Source organism: Peromyscus eremicus, unplaced genomic scaffold (genome assembly GCF_949786415.1).
Source record: "Peromyscus eremicus unplaced genomic scaffold, PerEre_H2_v1 PerEre#2#unplaced_2114, whole genome shotgun sequence".
Lineage (NCBI taxonomy): Eukaryota > Metazoa > Chordata > Mammalia > Rodentia > Cricetidae > Peromyscus > Peromyscus eremicus.
Genome location: NW_026736349.1, coordinates 51,431 through 60,608, shown reverse-complemented (window position 1 = coordinate 60,608; position 9,178 = coordinate 51,431). Strand labels below are relative to the sequence as shown.

At 54.7% G+C, this 9,178-nt stretch overlaps 1 protein-coding gene across 4 annotated transcripts in view; it reads right to left on the bottom strand.

The window, feature by feature from the left end:
* Positions 1–1,224: 1,224 nt before the first annotated feature.
* Positions 1,225–9,178, bottom strand: part of LOC131902092 (trafficking protein particle complex subunit 8-like) — a 32,788-nt gene continuing 24,834 nt past the window's right edge. Inside the window, exons 5-9 of one of the 4 annotated variants that reach the window (XR_009376999.1) lie at positions 8,803–9,069; positions 5,687–5,765; positions 5,099–5,366; positions 2,026–2,104; positions 1,225–1,705 (exon numbers count right to left, since the gene is read on the bottom strand). The gene's annotated coding sequence lies outside the window, so the exon portion shown is untranslated. Of the gene's footprint in view, positions 1,706–2,025; positions 2,105–5,098; positions 5,367–5,669; positions 5,766–8,802; positions 9,070–9,178 lie in introns of those variants that run through there. The other 3 variants (XR_009377000.1, XR_009376998.1, XR_009376997.1) reach the window with 3 other exon arrangements.

Here is a 9,178-nt window from a genome sequence, read left to right as displayed (position 1 = left end):
GCCAGAGAGGAGAGGGGATGGCAGGAGGAGATAAATGGATTACAGACATTTGGCCAAGGTGGCTAGCAACCAGGCCTGAGACCCTGAGCACCTCCCAGAGATGCAGGGCAGAGTTTGTGTGGTCTCCAGAAGTGAGCTGTGGATACTGCTAGGGAGGCTCAGACAAAAGCTAGGGGTTCCCGGGGTGGCCTTGTGCACCACCATAAGGGCAGGCGGGCTGGCACGGAGGCAGGAAAAGTTCCACACCACCACCCCCATGCAGCCCAGGCTGCACAATCCCCTGCGGAGAGGTCCTCTCCTGCTCCCAGACATGGAGGCCACAGGACCCGGGAGGCTGTGCTTCCGTGAACCCCAAGCCAACCACGTGTCGCCCGCCCGGAGCCGGTCATCTGGACCCTGCTTCCTCCTCCAGCTCTCCTGGGTCATGGAGCAGGCCAGAGAACCGCTTTGGTCCTGGGGGACCCAGGCGGGAGCCCTTCCCTAGGTGGCATGCCTCCATTTCCAGGGTAGCACAGGGACCTGCTTGCGGAATTGGCAAACTGAATCCGCGGGATGGCAGCAGGGCACCGAGAATGCCAAGGGCCAAGGGCGAAGGGTGCTCTCTCTCCGCCCTTCACAAAGCAAAAAAAAAAAAAAAAGGCAAAGCTCCAAGATGGAGGACAACCATCTAGGCTAGGACTGGACAGACATGCCACTCTAGGGCTCCTGCTAGGGATTCAGTGGTGTGCAGAAGGTGAAGGTGTGGTGTGTAGATGGGGGTAACAGACTTTAACTGGTTCCTCCATTGTAACCTCCATGCACTGCACTTCCCTGACACACTCGGCTTTGTGCCAGCCCCTGAAGGCCCTGCCTGAGGGTATGGTGGGGTGCAGGGAGAGAAGGCAGGTGGTGGAGGGTGTCATGGAGGGGGCCAAGTGGGGAGTGTGTGGATGTGGCGGCAGGCTCACTTGAGAGTCTGAGCCACACCCTAAGGAAGTCCTCCACAAACCACATCTGGACTATAGGGGAGGAGCCAAAGAAACCTAATAATGGGGTTGGGGTTCAGGGGCAGAGCATCGCCCCCTAGCTGCCAAACCAGGGTATTCTAACAGCTGCATCCCTGCCCTAGCCCTGCCTTCACCCCAGACAAACAGCCACACACAGCCACACACACACACACAAACACACACACACACACACACACACACACACACACACACACACAGCAGCTTTCAGAGATCCAGTGGCTGTCTACATGACTCCACCCACCAGGGTGACCAGTACAGCTTCCAGCATGGCCTTGGGTCTGCTGACCCAAGCTTCCAGGTCAAGGTGGCCCGGCAAGAGGGGCCTCCAAGGCTGTACCCGGTTCTTCTAAGGCATTGGGATGGAAGGTGTTACACCAAGGGAGACGACCACCCAACTCAATGGACCCTAGACCCAGCTCGGGCTTCCCACCTTGCAGAAGGCCGCTCCAGGATGGACACAAGGCAAAAGGGCAGGCAGCTGTGTATGCTTGTAAGGGATGCAGAGTCAGCGGCCTTAGTCCTGTGTCCCAAATCCGATGGTCTAATACTAAGATGGGAGAAGAAGGACTTCCTTCCAAAACCTTGGCCTTGGTAGTGATGAGCGTTCAGATGGATGCTGCCCCCACATCATGCGAAGCAGGGACCATAAGGCCCGGGATATCCACAACCTTGCCTCAACAGGCAGGGCGTCCAGGTCCCTGAGGTGAAGACAAGAACACATCAAAAGAAGAAACATTGCACCCACCTGCCCTCTTGCCCTACCAAACCCTGGGCCCAGGCCCCCACCTTAACCATCTCCTAGGCAGCACCAGGCAACCATTCTGACCTACGTCCACCACTGTCACAATCTCTCTCCTCTGCACAGCCCTCCACCTCCCACCCCTAACCTCCCACCTCCCGACCCTACCCTACACCAAATACCAGGCACCACTCAGGAAACTTCTCTTTCCGTTTTCTAACTTCCCCAAGACCCTGTCAGGCATGGAACTCTCTGTATCCTCTGTGGACACCCACCTACCTGTGGCAGGGCCTAGGAACACACAGGACTCGGCTCTCCCAAGAGATTCCAAGTGGACCGAGGACAGGTAACATAGAATCTGAGGGACAAGAAGCAATTCTCACTCTTAACACCAGGATGCCTACAGCACACACCCACCCTGTGTGTCCTTATGGATTTCCCTAAACATTCCAGGTGTCCTCACACAAATTTCTCTCCATGGGCCCAGACCCATGGAACAGAAAAAAGTGTCCACAGACAGAGTGGGTCTGCCCACCAGCCTGCATGAAAAAAAAAAAAACACCAACAAACTAGAGAACACCCAACACCCCACAGGCAGATTCTCATTTGCTCTCGCCTTACTTTCTCTCTCTCTCTCATTTATCTATCCTCCTCTACCTCCACCTCCACCTCTATCTCTGTCTTTCTCTGTCCCTTGCTCCTATGTACAGTCCCATCCCTGGTATCCAGGTTAGCTAGGCCATGTTCAGTAGGGAAATGCTTTTCACTCCTCAACACGAAGCCTTCCTTCAATGAGCACTGAAAGTCTCCAGAGGCTCTCCTCCAAACTGCTGACATCTTCCATGATGAAGCCTAGAAGAAAATCACTCTCCCTGCCACCTGGAGACAAGCCTATCTATGCTCTTCCAAATCTCCCTCTCTACAAAGCTTCCTGGAGACTTTTGCCGTGGCTAAAAAGGGAGCTTCCTGGTGATAGGGGTGGGTGTGGAGGACCTGACTTCATGGACCTGCCTGTCAGGCCACTTTAAAGGACGGTACTGCCACCTTCCCAATGGTTCCTACACAATGCTCTTACCAACCATGCTCTGGCATGCCCCTGAGCCCTAATCCACACACACGAAGCACCACTCCAAACCTTGTACTCACCTGAGCTGGATCTGAAGGATGGAGCCCTAAAAGGCTTCCCTACATGCAAACCTGTCCTTCCTCTACATCCCAGAGCTGACAACCATAACTCGTACATACTGTGCCTCTCAGGCACTGCTATGACTTCTCACAGTACTGAGCCACAATAATCCCAGGTATACTCACACACACACACACACACACACACACACATACACAAAAGCGCTCCTGCATGCTTAGCAGTTTTAGGACTCCAGATAGTGCCCTCTGTTAATTTCAGAGCCTTCTCTAAGTATTCTTCCTGCTGAGATGATGTCTGGACATGAGAATGCAGGACAAGGGGCTTTTGGACCTTTGATGGTGGGAGTTCTTCCTGGGTTTAATGCAAATGAAGCTAGGCAGGAGAAGACAGGACTATGTGTGTCCTGAATGACACAGAGGAGGCTTGTCAGGGGAAGCACGGGCAGTGAAACCTGGCCACTATGGTACCTAAGTCCTGCCTGGCCTCTTTGTGAGCACCCCTGAGTCCAAACCCTGTTCTGGATGCTTCTACTGGAATTCACCTTGAGCCAACGCACTGCCATACTGGGTACGAACAATCAGGTCGGATAGGATGATGATTGGGGGGTTGAGGGTTCCAGATCCCTTACAGGGATCTGGGGATGTGGCTCTGGAGCTGGAACCTTTTCTAACAGGTCCCAGAGCCTAAATTCAACCTGTAGCACAACTCAAGAGAAAATCCAGTTGTAAAAGAAACAAAAGGCAAGCCAGAGAGAAGTCCAGGCAGCCAGAGAGGAGAGGGGATGGCAGGAGGAGATAAATGGATGACAGACATTTGGCCAAGGTGGCTAGCAACCAGGCCTGAGACCCTGAGCACCTCCCAGAGATGCAGGGCAGAGTTTGTGTGGTCTCCGGAAGTGAGCTGTGGATACTGCTAGGGAGGCTCAGACAAAAGCTAGGGGGTCCCGGGGTGGCCTTGTGCACCACCATAAGGGCAGGCGGCTGGCACGGAGGCAGGAAAAGTTCCACACCACCACCCCCATGCAGCCCAGGCTGCACAATCCCCTGCAGAGAGGTCCTCTCCTGCTCCCAGACATGGCGGCCACAGGACCCATGAGGCTGTGCTTCCGTGAACCCCAAGCCAGCCACGTGTCGCCCGCCCGGAGCCGGTCATCTGGACCCTGCTTCCTCCTCCAGCTCTCCTGGGTCATGGAGCGGGCCAGAGAACCGCTTTGGTCCTGGCGGACCCAGGCGGGAGCCCTTCCCTAGGCGGTATGCCTCCATTTCCAGGGTAGCACAGGGACCTGCTTGCGGAATTGGCAAACTGAATCCGCGGGATGGCAGCAGGGCACCGAGAATGCCAAGGGCCAAGGGCGAAGGGTGCTCTCTCTCCGCCCTTCACAAAGCAAAAAAAAAAAAAAAAAAGCCAAAGCTCCAAGATGGAGGACAACCATCTAGGCTAGGACTGGACAGACATGCCACTCTAGGGCTGCTGCTAGGGATTCAGTGGTGTGCAGAAGGTGAGGGTGTGGTGTGTAGATGGGGGTAACAGACTTTAACTGGTTCCTCCATTGTAACCTCCATGCACTGCACTTCCCTGACACACTCGGCTTTGTGCCAGCCCCTGAAGGCCCTGCCTGAGGGTATGGTGGGGTGCAGGGAGAGAGGGCAGGTGGTGGAGGGTGTCATGGATGGGGCCAAGTGGGGAGTGTGTGGATGTGGGGGCAGGCTCACTTGAGAGTCTGAGCCACACCCTAAGGAAGTCCTCCACAAACCACATCTGGACTATAGGGGAGGAGCCAAAGAAACCTAATAATGGGGTTGGGGTTCAGGGGCAGAGCATCGCCCCCTAGCTGCCAAACCAGGGTATTCTAACAGCTGCATCCCTGCCCTAGCCCTGCCTTCACCCCAGACAAACAGCCACACAAAGCCACACACACACACACACACACACACACACACACACACACACACACACATACACACACACACAGCAGCTTTCAGAGATCCAGTGGCTGTCTACATGACTCCACCCACCAGGGTGACCAGTACAGCTTCCAGCATGGCCTTGGGTCTGCTGACCCAAGCTTCCAGGTCAAGGTGGCCCGGCAAGAGGGGCCTCCAAGGCTGTACCCGGTTCTTCTAAGGCATCGGGATGGAAGGTGTTACACCAAGGGAGATGACCACCCAACTCAATGGGACCCTAGACCTAGCTCGGGCTTCCCACCTTGCAGAAGGCCGCTCCAGGATGGACACAAGGCAAAAGGGCAGGCAGCTGTGTATGCTTGTAAGGGATGCAGAGTCAGCGGCCTTAGTCCTGTGTCCCAAATCCGATGGTCTAATACTAAGATGGGAGAAGAAGGACTTCCTTCCAAAACCTTGGCCTTGGTAGTGATGAGCGTTCAGATGGATGCTGCCCCCACATCATGCGAAGCAGGGACCATAAGGCCCGGGACATCCACAACCTTGCCTCAACAGGCAGGGCGTCCAGGTCCCTGAGGTGAAGACAAGAACACATCAAAAGAAGAAACATTGCACCCACCTGCCCTCTTGCCCTACCAAACCCTGGGCCCAGGCCCCCACCTTAACCATCTCCTAGGCAGCACCAGGCAACCATTCTGACCTACGTCCACCTCTATCACAATCTCTCTCCTCTGCACAGCCCTCCACCTCCCACCCCTAACCTCCCACCTCCCGACCCTACCCTACACCAAATACCAGGCACCACTCAGGAAACTTCTCTTTCCGTTCTCTAACTTCCCCAAGACCCTGTCAGGCATGGAACTCTCTGTATCCTCTGTGGACACCCACCTACCTGTGGCAGGGCCTAGGAACACACAGGACTCGGCTCTCTCAAGAGATTCCAAGTGGACCGAGGACAGGTAACATAGAATCTGAGGGACAAGAAGCAATTCTCACTCTTAACACCAGGATGCCTACAGCACCCACCCACCCTGTGTGTCCTTATGGATTTCCCTAAACATTCAAGGTGTCCTCACACAAATTTCTCTCCACGGGCCCAGACCCATGGAACAGAAAAAAGAGTCCACAGAAAGAGTGGGTCTGCCCACCAGCCTGCATGAAAAAAAAAAAAAACACCAACAAACTAGAGAACACCCAACACCCCACAGGCAGATTCTCATTTGCTCTCGCCTTACTCTCTCTCTCTCTCATTTATCTATCCTCCTCTACCTCCACCTCCACCTGTATCTCTGTCTTTCTCTGTCCCTCGCTCCTATGTACAGTCCCATCCCTGGTATCCAGGTTAGCTAGGCCATGTTCAGAAGGGAAATGCTTTTCACTCCTCAACAGGAAGCCTTCCTTCAATGAGCACTGAAAGTCTCCAGAGGCTCTCCTCCACACTGCTGACATCTTCCATGATGAAGCCTAGAAGAAAATCACTCTCCCTGCCACCTGGAGACAAGCCTGTTTATGCTCTTCCAAATCTCCCTCTCTACAAAGCGTCCTGGAGACTTTTGCTGTGGCTAAAAAGGGAGCTTCCTGGTGATGGTGGTGGGTGTGGAGGACCTGACTTCATGGCCTGCCTGTCAGGCCACTTTAAAGGATGGTACTGCCACCTTCCTAATGGTTCCTACACAATGCTCTTACCAACCACGCTCTGGCATGCCCCTGAGCCCTAATCCACAGACACGAAGCACGACTCCAAACCTTGTACTCACCTGAGCTGGATCTGAAGGATGGAGCCCTAAAAGGCTTCCCTACATGCAAACCTGTCCTTCCTCTACATCCCAGAGCTGACGATCATAACTCGTACATACTGTGCCTCTCAGGCACTGCTATGACTTCTCACAGTACTGGGCCACAATAATCCCAGGTACACACACACACACACACACACACACACACACACACACACATACACAAAAGCGCTCCTGCATGCTTAGCCATTGTAGGACTCCACATAGTGCCCTCTGTTAATTTCAGAGCCTTCTCTAAGTATTTTTCCTGCTGAGATGATGTCTGGACATGAGAATGCAGGACAAGGGGCTTTTGGACCTTTGATGGTGGGAGTTCTTCCTGGGTTTAATGCAAATGAAGCTAGGCAGGAGAAGACAGGACTATGTGTGTCCTGAATGACACAGAGGAGGCTTGTCAGGGGAAGCACGGGCTGTGAAACCTGGCCACTATGGAACCTAAGTCCTGCCTGGCCTCTTTGTGAGCACCCCTGAGTCCAAACCCTGTTCTGGATGCTTCTACTGGAATTCACCTTGAGCCACCACACTGCCATACTGGGTATGAACAATCAGGTTGGATAGGATGATGATTGGGGAGTTGAGGGTTCCAGATCCCTTACAGGGATCTGGGGATGTGGCTCTGGAGCTGGAACCTTTTCTAACAGGTCCCAGTGCCTAAATTCAACCTGTAGCACAACTCAAGAGAAAATCCAGTTGTAAAAGAAACAAAAGGCAAGGCAGAGAGAAGTCCAGGCAGCCAGAGAGGAGAGGGGATGGCAGGAGGAGATAAATGGATGACAGACATTTGGCCAAGGTGGCTAGCAACCAGGCCTGAGACCCTGAGCACCTCCCAGAGATGCAGGGCAGAGTTTGTGTGGTCTCCGGAAGTGAGCTGTGGATACTGCTAGGGAGGCTCAGACAAGAGCTAGGGGGTCCCGGGGTGGCCTTGTGCACCACCGTAAGGGCAGGCGGGCTGGCACGGAGGCAGGAAAAGTTCCACACCACCACCCCCATGCAGCCCAGGCTGCACAATGCCCTGCGGAGAGGTCCTCTCCTGCTCCCAGACATGGCGGCCACAGGACCCGGGAGGCTGTGCTTCTGTGAACCCCAAGACAGCCACGTGTCGCCCGCCCGGAGACGGTCATCTGGACCATGCTTCCTCCTCCAGCTCTCCTGGGTCATGGAGCGGGCCAGAGAACCGCTTTGGTCCTGGAAGACCGAGGCGGGAGCCCTTCCCTAGGCGGCACGCTTCCATTTCCAGGGTAGCACAGGAACCTGCTGGCGAAATTGGCAAACTGAATCCGCGGGATGGCAGCAGGGCACCGGGAATGCCAAGGGCCAAGGGCGAAGGGTACTCTCTCTCCGTCCTTCACAAAGCAAAAAAAAAACCAAAAAAACCAAAGCTCCAAGATGGAGGACAACCATCTAGGCTAGGACTGGACAGACATGCCACTCTAGGGCTGCTGCTAGGGATTCAGTGGTGTGCAGAAGGTGAGGGTGTGGTGTGTAGATAGGGGTAACAGACTTTAACTGGTTCCTCCATTGTAACCTCCATGCACTGCACTTCCCTGACACACTCGGCTTTGTGCCAGCCCCTGAAGGCCCTGCCTGAGGGTATGGTGGGGTGCAGGGAGAGAGGGCAGGTGGTGGAGGGTGTCATGGACGGGGCCAAGTGGGGAGTGTGTGGATGTGGGGGCAGGCTCACTTGAGAGTCTGAGCCACACCCTAAGGAAGTCCTCCACAAACCACATCTGGACTATAGGGGAGGAGCCAAAGAAACATAATAATGGGGTTGGGGTTCAGAGGCAGAGCATCGCCCCCTAGCGGCCAAACCAGGGTATTCTAACAGCTGCAACTCTGCCCTAGCCCAGCCTTCACCCCAGACACACAGACACACACAGACACACACACAGACACACACACAGACACACACACACACACACACACACACACACACACAGACACACACACACACACACACACACACACACACACACACACAGTAGCTTTCAGAGATCCAGTGGCTGTCTACATGACTCCACCCACCAGGGTGACCAGTACAGCTTCCAGCATGGCCTTGGGTCTGCTGACCCAAGCTTCCAGGTCAAGGTGGCCCGGCAAGAGGGGCCTCCAAGGCTGTACCCAGTTCTTCTAAGGCAGTGGGATGGAAGGTGTTACACCAAGGGAGACGACCACCCAACTCAATGGGACCCTAGACCCAGCTCGGGCTTCCCACCTTGCAGAAGGCCACTCCAGGATGGACACAAGGCAAAAGGGCAGGCAGCTGTGTATGCTTGTAAGGGATGAAAAGAGAGCGGCCTTATTCTCGTGTCCCAAATCCGATGGTCTAATACTAAGATGGGAGAAGAAGGACTTCCTTCCAAAACCTTGGCCTTGGTAGTGATGAGCGTTCAGATGGATGCTGCCCCACATCATGCGAAGCAGGGACCATAAGGCCCGGGACATCCACAACCTTGCCTCAACAGGCAGGGCGTCCAGGTCCCTGAGGTGAAGACAAGAACACATCAAAAGAAGAAACATTGCACCCACCTGCCCTCTTGCCCTACCAAACCCTGGGCCCAGGCCCCCACCTTAACCGTCTCCTAGGCAGC